This window comes from Ctenopharyngodon idella, chromosome 8, assembly GCF_019924925.1.
Source record: "Ctenopharyngodon idella isolate HZGC_01 chromosome 8, HZGC01, whole genome shotgun sequence".
NCBI lineage: Eukaryota > Metazoa > Chordata > Actinopteri > Cypriniformes > Xenocyprididae > Ctenopharyngodon > Ctenopharyngodon idella.
The window spans coordinates 27,161,162-27,173,754 of NC_067227.1; the positions used below are offsets into that span (position 1 = coordinate 27,161,162).

General features: G+C 44.6%; 1 protein-coding gene across 7 annotated transcripts in view; it reads right to left on the minus strand.

Moving 5' to 3' along the window:
• Window positions 1-12,593, minus strand: part of jak3 (Janus kinase 3 (a protein tyrosine kinase, leukocyte)) — a 128,318-nt gene that overhangs the window by 83,235 nt on the left and 32,490 nt on the right. The gene's annotated exons all lie outside the window — the stretch shown is intronic.

Genomic DNA, 12,593 nt, shown 5'->3' on the forward strand with positions numbered 1-12,593 from the left:
TGAAGAGAAACTTAATACTGTTAATCTGATACATTTCTCATTTGCGACTGCAAGAAAACAAAAAACAGCAGGAAATATGAGCTAAATGCGGGAATCATTTGAGTCGAATCTTTTGATAATTTCATTTCTTTTGAATCAAAGCGCTTCGCAAATTCAAACGGTTCATCTGAAATATTAATTACTGAATTACCGCGCACCTGAATCGCAAGATACACTGGACCACGCGCAAGTGATTTTTAAAGAAAAGTCTCTGTTCAAGTAAGCTTTAATGTTTTCAAATTTTAAATATAATATATAGCTACATTATTTTGATAGCTTACGTTTTGACGCGATAAAGTTTGTTAATGTAACATACAGAACTCTCCTGCCTTTTCTAGAAATGTTTTTATTATTAGCAAATACCAACTTCAAAGGTCAAATAGTTATAAAATGCTGTACAATTTACATTTCCTCATGGTGTCATGTAGATGTGTCTTTGTTCTCTTGCACCAGAGATCCACTGAAGTAGAAAACTCACTGAATCGTTCAGAGCAGTTCTCTCGAGTTAACTCTTACATAGACTCCAGCAGCACCTCACCATTGTCATAACTATGGGGCGCCGTTTGTAAAATAAATTGTGTAAGAAAAACTAGTCAAATTCTTTGGATTTAGCTACAAAAACAGATACATTTTGCAATATTTACCTAAATAAGCTTAATGCAATTAAATTACTTATGTAAAATATATAAATAAATATCAAAGTTAAATCTGTTTAATGTAAATCTAAACTTTCTATTTAAATCTAAATGTTTTATGTAAATGTTAAATCTAAATTCTAAATATATATATATATATATATATATATATATATATATATATATAAAATCAACAATTAAAGATCAACAATCTTGCTTAACATTTAGATATAGCCCTAAATCTAAATGTTGAGCTAAACATTTAAACTAAACATTTACATGCAAATTCATGCTTGATGCCAAACCAGTGATACTGCAAATGCAGAGTTATGCAAATTATGGCACCACTGGGCGGTGAGTCACATCAAAGAGCATAGAACCCAAGAGGCGAAACTCTGATGCTTTTTGGGTAACAGCCACTATAGGTGTTGCTTCGGTAGCGCGGCAGCCATTTTGGGGTGAAAATGCCAACTGGACAATACACTGCAAAAACAGTTTTTGTCAAGCTGTTATATTCTGTTATAGATTTATTGTCCAACTTTCCCAATTTTTCTGATGCATGTCCTTCATTTAATTTCATATGTTGGTATTAAATCAGTGTTTGCTAATACTTGAACTTCAAAGAATTTTAACCCAAACTGACTGGGTTTCTAAAGAGCAACGTTTTTTTTTTTTTTTTTAAACAAAGCAGCTGATATTGCCATAGAAACTAGTGGACTGCCGAGTCGCTTTCACTCCAAAATGGCGGAAACGCAGGGCAGCTGCTGGGCGCCGGCGTTGCAATGGAACGTTCTATTGAGTTTCGCTTCTTGTCAGTGTATATTCTTTGGTCACGTGCAACGGCGCACATTACGCAACTCGATCGGTGTTTGGAGTATTTGGGGCAGCAGATTCAACATGGTGGTCTCGGGCGATTTGTCAGGGACCATAGAGCGCAGGCGGTAAGAGCCGCATCCGGGGTGACCTCAACTCCAATCAGACCAGTAAGTGCTTTTTTTTTTTAAGAATGTACATATTATATTATTTATTGTTAAAGTCAGTTTTTTTTTCTTGTGATTAGGGTTGCAAAGGGGTGGAAAGTTTCCGGTAAATTTCCGGAAACTTTCCACGGGAACTTAACCTGGGGAATTTTGTAAATATTCCAATTTGGAAACTTAACAGGAATTTACAGGAATTTATGGGAATTTACGGGAATTTATGAGAATTTATGGGAATTAATTGGAAATTTTGGGAAATTTATATAAATGTATAATATTTATATAAAATGTATCATATACAAACATAAATATAAACATTTTGTTTGGTCATAACATGAAATGTTATTTCTTTTTCGCATTCAATTAATTCTAATTTAGTAAATATGTAAAATAAATATTTTTATTGCAGCAATTGTTATGTGTTATTTATTATTTAAGTGTCACATGATCCTTCAGAAATCATTCTAATATGCTGATTTGATACTCAGTTATTATCAATGTTAGAAACAGTTGTGTTGCTTAATATTTTTTTGGAAACTGTGATACTTTTCAGGATTCACTGATGGATAAAAAGTTAAAAAGAACAGCATTTATTCAAAATAGAAATCTTTTCTAACAATATCACTTTAATATCACTTTTTATCAATTTAACACATCCGTGCTGAATAAAAGTATTAATTTCTTTCAAAAAAAAAAAGGAAAAAATTACTGACCCCAAAATTTTGACCGGTAGTGTATACTGTTACAAAAGATTTTTATTTTAAATAAATGCCGTTAATGCCGATTAATATCGATTGCATAATACATACTGTCTCATGAACTTACGTTGTTTAAAAACATTGATTTATAAAGAAAACAGATATATTCAGATATGTACTTACAGGTTAGGATTAGGGTGTAGTTTATGGTTAGTTGCATTTAATTAAGCACAATTTATAGTAATTACAATAGTAACTACATGTAATGTGTAACAAGGACACTGTAAAATAAAGTGTTATGGGAATTTACTTCAAGTAAAATTTACTTCTACTTAAAGTACAGTTAAAGGTATAATTCAAGTAAAAATGAATACCTAAATATCGAACATAGCAATATACTTAAAGTGCAAAAATAATATATAAATAGTAAATTATAAGTATGATGTTAAGTTCACTTAAAGAAAACTTACAAGTATAAAACTACTAAACTAGTAGTTTACTGAGTATACTTCAAAGTATACTTTCAGAAACTATAAATGTGCTACAAGTATTTAACTAGTAAACTATCAGTATACCTGTTTGTTCACTTGTAGTATGGTTGCAGAACAAATGAAAAATGTTGTTGTAAACTAGTTGTGTACTCAAAGTTTACTACTGTTACACTTAAAGTATACATTTATATACTAAAAAGTGGGCCAATTTAGTCACAAGTATATTGAAATATACAAGAATACTAGTACATTGATATTAGTATATTTAAAAAAATATATACTTGAACTTTACTTAGGTATACTTAACATGAACTTGAAGTACACTTATTTTTGTAAGAGATGCTATTTATTGCAAGACTTGTGAAGTAGGCTATTTGCACTTAGTTGCACAGTTGTAGCCAATAGCAGGTATTGTTTAAGAGTAAGCTATAAATGTGTACTTTTGGCAAATTAACGTAGTGCGCCAATTGTTCAAATGCATTCCTTTCATTAGGGAAGTTGTCAACTTGGGATTTGCAAATTAATTGTTCTTTTAAATCAGGTCTTTTCAATGTATAGGTTGATTCGATTCACAAGCTAATGATTTGTTCACAAATTGGGCTTATTCGGTTCTCGGGTTCAACTTACTGGCATTTTGGTCTGTTTCAGAAGATATAAAACAAGTCATAAGGACTTTGAGACATTTATGGTGCTTTTGCTTTTTTATGCTGAAGCTTGAAAGCCTCATTCATTGTAATTGCTGGGAAAGTGTAATCTGAACAAATCATAACTCTTTATTACTGTAGTCTCTTGAGCAAGTTTGTAACGTATTAATTCAGTTACACATGATTATGGGGAAAATATAACTAATTTCAAGTGATGCAAGTCGCTTGACTCTCAGACAAATTCTGAGTGCATGCATGAAGTGTTGCCTGGCGTCCGTCCATGATGCATGCTCTGAGTGCCCTCTGTGATGCTAGGCGTATGTGTCACGAATGTGGCTCCCTCGCCTCCTCCTCCGCACCACCGGAGGGAGCCATCACCCGAATATTGACTGTTCCCATTCGGACTACGTTTCCCATAGGCCCTCATTCCTGGGACTGATTGCGCACACACCTGCACCCCATCACGCTCACACTATTTAAGCCACACACACACACACACTCACCGCGAAGTCTTGATTTGCCCCGGTGATCATTTCTGAGCGTTTTCTTGTGGATTGTTTATTCTGTTACTGTTGGACTGTTTACCCGTTGTGATTCTCTGCTGCCTGCCCTGAACTTTGCCTGTATACTGGACTGTGCTTACTTGCCGCCTGCCCTGATCTCCGCCTGTGACCCGATACTGTTTGTCTGCCGCCTGCCTCGACCATTGCCTGTTCCTGTTTATGCCTTTGCCTTTGCCCCTGTCTGCCTTGGTGTTTAATCTAAATAAAGCTGCAAATGGATCCCCATTCTGCCGACCCTTCATTACAGAAGACTTCGCCAAACAGCGATCCAGCAGCAATCAAGCAGATCTCCACCGAGCTGTCCGCCCAGGCCAACCAGCTCACGGTACATCAACACCAACTGAATCGATTGACTTCACTTACCGAGGAGCTGGTGAGAACTCTACAGAGTCTTCGATTCGACGCCGCCGAGGCCGCCACGCCGCCGCCAGCGACTCCCGCCAGCCAGGCCTTCACGGCCGTTCCCGCCGTAAATCCACGCCTCGCACTCCCGGAGAAGTTTGACGGAACCCCCGCGAGATGTAACAACAACCCACTCTCTATCCCACCGAGTCCAGTCGGATTTCCTTGGTCTGCTCTCTGTTGACGGGACGAGCGCTGGATTGGGCCACGGCTGTATGGAGAGAGGATGGATCGGTATTTCCCACCTTCTCGGCTTTCCTGCAAAACTTCAAAGAGGTCTTCAACCATCCTGAGGGAGGCAAGAGCGCGGGAGATCAACTGCTGTCGCTGTGTCAAGGTAACAACACAGCCGCCGAATACGCTCTCAGCTTCCGAACCCTTGCCGCACAAACAAACTGGGTCGAAGACACGCTGAAACTGTTGTTTCGCAAGGGACTGTCATTAGAGCTTCAAGCCGAGCTCGCGTGCCGTGACGAGGGAAAATCACTCAACAACTTCATTGAGCTGGCCACTCACATCGATAATCTCCTCCGGTCTCGACGCTCAGCCCGTCTGCCCACTCTGACCACTCCGTCGTCTGAACCCATGCAACTCGGATACACCCCGCTTCGTCCAGAGGAGAGGGAGAGGAGACGACAGCTTCATTTGTGTTTGTATTGCGGCCAAGCAGGCCACGTCAAGATCAACTGCCCCATCCGACCCAATCCATCCAACCCGAAAGCGGTGAGTCCTCCACTCTCCACCGACTATCCCTTCAACTGCCTCAAAATACCCATCCAAGTCACAGTGAATGATCTATGTATAACTACGCACGCACTTTTGGACTCTGGGGCTGCGGGTAACTTCATGTCAGACACATTCATCCGTGAACACAACATCGCATTAACGGACTGCAATTCTCCATTGGCAGTGGAGGCGCTAGATGGGAGACCAATCGGAGGAGGAAGGATAGCGCACATCACCGCTGAACTCACACTGCAAGTGGGAGTACTTCACCAAGAACGCATCCGATTTTACGTAATTCACTCACCCAACAATCCAGTTATCCTTGGTCTCCCATGGCTCAGAACTCATAACCCGCTCATTTCCTGGAAGGAGGGCCAGATCGTTCAGTGGGACGGGAGTGTCACGAGCGCTGTCTGAAACAGATCACTCCCATACCAGTCCAGGCCGTCTCAGTTCACGAGCCCAACCATGACGAGCCCGACATTCCCGCTGAGTATGCCGATCTGGCGGTTGCTTTCAGCAAAAGCAAATCGACCGAATTACCTCCTCACCGTTCCAGTGACTGCGCCATCGATCTGCTTCCAGGTACCACGCCCCCCAAGGGCAGAATATTTCCCCTGTCTCAACCAGAATCAGCAGCTATGAAAGCATACATTGAGGAAGAACTGGCCAAGGGGTTCATCCGACCCTCGACATCTCCGGCAGCATCTGGCTTCTTCTTCGTTAAAAAGAAGGACGGCAGTCTTCGCCCCTGCATAGACTACCGTGGACTGAACGATATCACAGTTAAGTTTCGTTACCCTCTGCCATTGGTCCCCGCAGCCCTGGAACAGCTAAGGCAAGCCAAGCACTTCACTAAACTAGACCTCCGGTGCGCTTACAACCTGATTCGCATCCTAGAGGGTGACGAGTGGAAGACGGCCTTCTCCACTGCCACCGGCCACTATGAAACCCTTGTCATGCCGTTCGGACTGTCCAACAGTCCTTCCGTCTTCCAATCATTCATCAATGACGTCTTTCGGGATATGCTTAATCGCTGGGTCATCGTCTACATCGACAACATCCTCATATACTCCAAAACCTTCGAAGAACACGTCCAACATGTCCGGGCCGTTCTGCAGCGGCTCATCCAGCACAAATTGTATGCCAAAGCGGAGAAGTGTGAGTTCCATCGTACTTCTACTTCATTTCTGGGGTATGTCATCAGTCAGGAGGGGGTGGCGATGGACGACGGCAAAGTAAGGGTGGTGCTGGAGTGGCCGCAACCACGCACGCTGAAAGAACTGCAACGATTCCTGGGGTTCGCCAACTTCTACAGGCGATTCATTCGAAACTTCAGTGGTATTGCGGCGCCTCTAACCTCCATGACTAAGCGACAATCCACACGCCTCTCCTGGACCCACGAAGCAGTGCACGCTTTTCAAGCTCTGAAGGAGCGGTTCACCTCTGCACCCATTCTCCGCCACCCAGACCCAGAGCTCCCATTCGTGGTCGAGGTCGACGCCTCCAGCACGGGCATCGGGGCTATACTCTCACAGCGCCAAGGTAATCCAGCAAAAATGTACCCATGTGCGTTCTACTCCAGAAAGTTGTCGGCAGCAGAGCGCAATTATGATGTAGGCAACCGGGAGCTTCTGGCTACGAAAGCGGCGTTGGAGGAGTGGCGCCACTGGCTGGAGGGAGCACAACATCCATTCACCATACTCACAGATCACAAAAACCTGGAATACCTCCGATCTGCTAAGCGTCTGAACCCTCGGCAGGCAAGATGGGCCATGTTTTTCACCCGATTCCAGTTCACAGTAACTTACAGACCCGGCTCAAAGAACGCTAAGGCAGACGCATTATCTCGCCAGGCAGAGGTGGTGGAGCGGATGGAGAGTGAAGAGAGCATCATCCCTGCCAAACTGCTACTCGCCCCAGTCCAGTGGGACATCATGACCGAAATCTCACAGGCCAACGAACACACCGCACCACCACCAACCAGTCCACCTAACCGCACTTTTGTCCCTGTGCACCTCCGCAATAAACTGCTTCATCAAGTTCACGATTTCCCCAGCTCAGGCCATCCAGGCATTACTGCCACCCTACACCTATTACAGAACCGGTTCTGGTGGGACACCATGGTAGCAGACACCACCCAATTCATCAACCAGTGCACAGACTGTCAAACTTCCAAAACTCCACACCAAGCCCCAGCAGGGCTATTACAACCGCTGCCCATTCCACAATGCCCCTGGTCCCACATAGCCATCGACTTCGTCACTGATCTCCCTGAATCCCGTGGCCACACCACGATCCTCACAGTAATCGACCGTTTCTCCAAGGCATGCCGACTCATACCACTGCCCAAGCTGCCCACGGCGTTCGAGACAGCAGAGACCCTATGCAACTTCGTCTTCCGTTTCTACGGTCTGCCAGAGGACATCGTGTCTGACAGGGGCCCACAGTTCACATCCCGGGTATGGACAGCCTTCTTCAAACAGTTAAACATCAACATCAGCCTCACCTCAGGATACCATCCAGAATCCAACGGACAGACCGAATGCATGAATCAAGAACTCACCAGATTCTTACGCACATACTGTCAGCGGAATCAATCAGAGTGGAGCCGCTACCTGTTGTGGGCCGAGTATGCTCAAAACTCTCTGCGGAAACCTGCCACTGGTGTTACACCATTCCAGTGCGTCCTGGGCTTTCAACCGCCTCTCTTTCCCTGGTCCGGGGAACCGTCCAACCTGCCAAGCGAGGAGACCTGGGACCTGGCCCATCATCACCTTCAACGTGCTGTGAGAAGACAAGAAATACAGGCCAATCGACATCGTCGCCCCAACCCTGAATACGCCGTGGGGCAGTGGGTCTGGCTGTCAACAAGGGATCTGCGCCTAAGACTCCCATGCAAAAAACTTAGTCCCAGGTTTGTAGGGCCTTTCCAAATTACTAAACAAATTACCCCTGTATCATTTCGTCTTGACTTACCTGCTAACTACCGTGTTTCTCCCACTTTCCATGTGTCGCTGCTGAAACCCTCTGGTGGTCCGAGAGGAGAGTCGGAGGGAGCCGAGGCCCACGACCCCCCGCCCTTGATGATCGAAGGCGAGGAAGCCTATCAGGTTCGAGAGTTACTCGATTCCCGGCGCCGGGGGAGAAAACTACAATACCTAGTTGACTGGGAGGGGTACGGCCCGGAGGAGCGATCCTGGGTCAATGCGGATGACATCCTGGACCCATCACTCGTGGACGAGTTTCATCGAGCGCATCTGGAGAGACCGGCCCCTCGACCATGTGGTAGACCCCGGCGCCCGCTTCCTCGCATCTGGAGCCGCTCGCAGGGAGGGGGCTCTGTCACGAATGTGGCTCCCTCGCCTCCTCCTCCGCACCACCGGAGGGAGCCATCACCCGAATATTGACTGTTCCCATTCGGACTACGTTTCCCATAGGCCCTCATTCCTGGGACTGATTGCGCACACACCTGCACCCCATCACGCTCACACTATTTAAGCCACACACACACACACACTCACCGCGAAGTCTTGATTTGCCCCGGTGATCATTTCTGAGCGTTTTCTTGTGGATTGTTTATTCTGTTACTGTTGGACTGTTTACCCGTTGCGATTCTCTGCTGCCTGCCCTGAACTTTGCCTGTATACTGGACTGTGCTTACTTGCTGCCTGCCCTGATCTCCGCCTGTGACCCGATACCGTTTGTCTGCCGCCTGCCTCGACCATTGCCTGTTCCTGTTTATGCCTTTGCCTTTGCCCCTGTCTGCCTTGGTGTTTAATCTACAAACCCGATTCCAAAAAAGTTGGGACACTGTACAAATTGTGAATAAAAAAGGAATGCAATGATGTGGAAGTTTTAAATTTCAATATTTTATTCAGAATACAACATAAATGACATATCAAAAGTTTAAACTGAGAAAATGTTTCATTTTAAGGGAAAAATAAGTTGATTTTAAATTTCATGGCATCAACACATCTCAAAAAAGTTGGGACAAGGCCATGTTTACCACTGTGTGGCATCCCCTCTTCTTTTTATAACAGTCTGCAAACGTCTGGGGACTGAGGAGACAAGTTGCTCAAGTTTAGGAATAGGAATGTTGTCCCATTCTTGTCTAATACAGGCTTCTAGTTGCTCAACTGTCTTAGGTCTTCTTTGTCGCATCTTCCTCTTTATGATGCGCCAAATGTTTTCTATGGGTGAAAGATCTGGACTGCAGGCTGGCCATTTCAGTACCCGGATCCTTCTTCTACGCAGCCATGATGTTGTAATTGATGCAGTATGTGGTCTGGCATTGTCATGTTGGAAAATGCAAGGTCTTCCCTGAAAGAGATGACGTCTGGATGAGAGCATATATTGTTCTAGAACTTGGATATACCTTTCAGCATTGATGGTGCCTTTCCAGATGTGTAAGCTGCCCATGCCACACGCACTCATGCAACCCCATACCATCAGAGATGCAGGCTTCTGAACTGAGCGCTGATAACAACTTGGGTTGTCCTTGTCCTCTTTAGTCCGGATGACATGGCGTCCCAGTTTTCCAAAAAGAAGTTCAAATTTTGATTCATCTGACCACAGAACAGTTTTCCACTTTGCCACAGTCCATTTTAAATGAGCCTTGGCCCAGAGAAAACGCCTGCGCTTCTGGATCATGTTTAGATATGGCTTCTTTTTTGACCTAGAGAGTTTTAGCCGGCAACGGCAAATGGCACGGTGGATTGTGTTCACCGACAATGTTTTCTGGAAGTATTCCTGAGCCCATGTTGTGATTTCCATTACAGTAGCATTCCTGTATGTGATGCAGTGCCGTCTAAGGGCCCGAAGATCACGGGCATCCTGTATGGTTTTCCGGCCTTGACCCTTACGCACAGAGATTGTTCCAGATTCTCTGAATCTTTGGATGATATTATGCACTGTAGATGATGATAACTTCAAACTCTTTGCAATTTTTCTCTGAGAAACTCCTTTCTGATATTGTTCCACTATTTTTCGCCGCAGCATTGGGGGAATTGGTGATCCTCTGCCCATCTTGACTTCTGAGAGACACTGCCACTCTGAGAGGCTCTTTTTATACCCAATCATGTTGCCAACTGACCTAATAAGTTGCAAATTGGTCCTCCAGCTGTTCCTTATATGTACATTTAACTTTTCCGGCCACTTATTGCTACCTGTCCCAACTTTTTTGGAATGTGTAGCTCTCATGAAATCCAAAATGAGCCAATATTTGGCATGACATTTCAAAATGTCTCACTTTCAACATTTGATATGTTATATTTTATTCACAATAGAATATAGATAAGTTTATGAGATTTGTAAATTATTGCATTCCTTTTTTATTCACAATTTGTACAGTGTCCCAACTTTTTTGGAATCGGGTTTGTAAATAAAGCTGCAAATGGATCCCCAATCTGCCGACCCTTCATTACAGTATGACTAGCTGACATCATTTGGTGTGGCTTCCTGAAGTGAACCTGTCTAGTCTTTAAAGAGCGATGACCATATATATACTATATATAGTGTCTTTGTGTGTGTGTGTGTGTGTGTGTATAATTTTTCAGAGATGTCTCTAATGCTCACCAGTTCTACATTTATTTGATCACAATACAGTAAAAACAGTAATAGATTTTAAAATGTAATTTATTCCTGTGATGGCAAAGCTGAATCTAGATTTCTATTGGCTGCTGAAAATTCAGCTTTACCATCACAGGAATAAATTACATTTTAAAATATATTTAAATAGAAAATAGTTATTTGAAGTTGTAGTAATATTTCACAATATTACGGTTTTACTGTATTTTTGATCAAATAAATGCAGCCTTGGTGAGCATAAGAGACTTCAAATCCACACAAACTTGCAATACCCAAGGTATTGTTTACTGAAAACAGAAGATTAAAAGCTTATTTGTCACGAATGTGGCTCCCTCGCCTCCTCCTCCGCACCACCGGAGGGAGCCATCACCTGAATACTGACTGTTTCCCATTCAGACTACGTTTCCCATAGGCCCTCATTCCTGGGACTGATTGCGCACACACCTGCACCTCATCACACTCACACTATTTAAGCCACACACTCACACATACACACCGCAAAGTCTTGATTTGCCCTGGTGATCATTACTGAGCGTTTTCTTGTGGACTGTTTCTCCGTTACCGGTGGATTGTTTATTCTCTGTGATTCTTTGCTGCCTGCCCTGATCCTTGCCTGTGTACTGGACTGTGTTTGTTTGCCGCCTGCCCTGATCTCTGCCTGTGACTTGACACCGTTTGTCTGCCGCCTGCCTCAACCATTGCCTGTCCCTGTTTATGTCTTTGCCCTTGCCCCTGTCTACTTTGGTGATTGTTCTAATAAAAGCTGCAAATGGATCCCCACTCTGTTGACCCTTCATTACAGAAGACTTCGCCAAACAACGATCCAGCAGCAATCATGCAGATCTCCACCGAGCTGTCCGCCCAGGCCAACCAGCTCGCGGTACATCAACACCAACTGAATTGATTGACTTCCCTTACCAAGGAGCTGGTGAGAACCCTGCAAAGTCTTCGATTTGACGCCGCCGAGGCTGCCACGCCACCGACAGTGATTCCCGCCAGCCGGGCCTTCGCTGCCGCTCCCGCCGTAAATCCACGCCTCGCACTCCCAGAGAAGTTTGACAGTAACCCCGCAAAATGTAAGGGATTTCTTCTTCAATGTTCCCTGTTCGTCAACCAACAGCCAACTCTCTACCCCACCGAGTCCAGTCGGATTTCCTTTGTCTGTTCCCTGTTGACGGGTAAAGCGCTGGATTGGGCCACAGCTATATGGAGAGAGGATAGTTCTGTGTTTCCCACGCTTCGACCATCCGGAGGGAGGCAAAAGCGCAGGGGATCAGTTGCTGTCGCTGTGTCAAGGTAAAACCACAGCTGCCGAATACGCTCTTCAATTTCGAACCCTCGCCGCTCAAACAAACTGGGTCGAGGACACGTTGAAACTATTGTTTCACAAGGGGCTGTCTCTGGAGCTTCAAGCCGAGCTCGCATGCCGCGACGAGGGAAAATCGCTTAATGACTTCATTGAACTAACCATTCACATCGATAATCTCCTCCGGTCACGACGCCCTGTCCGTCTCTCCACTCTGACCAACCCCACATCAGAACCCATGCAGCTCAGGTACACCCCGCTTTGTCCAGAGGAGAGAGAAAGGAGACGACAACTTCATTTATGCTTGTACTGCGGTCAGGCCGGTCACATCAAGATCAACTGTCCCATTCGACCCAACCCATCCAAGTTCTCCACTCTCTACCGACTATTCTTCTAACTGCCTCAAAATACCCATTCAAGTAACAGTGAACGACCAATGCATCACCACGCACGCACTTCTGGACTCTGGGGCAGCGGGTAACTTCATGTCGGATACATTCATCAGCGAACACAATATTACATT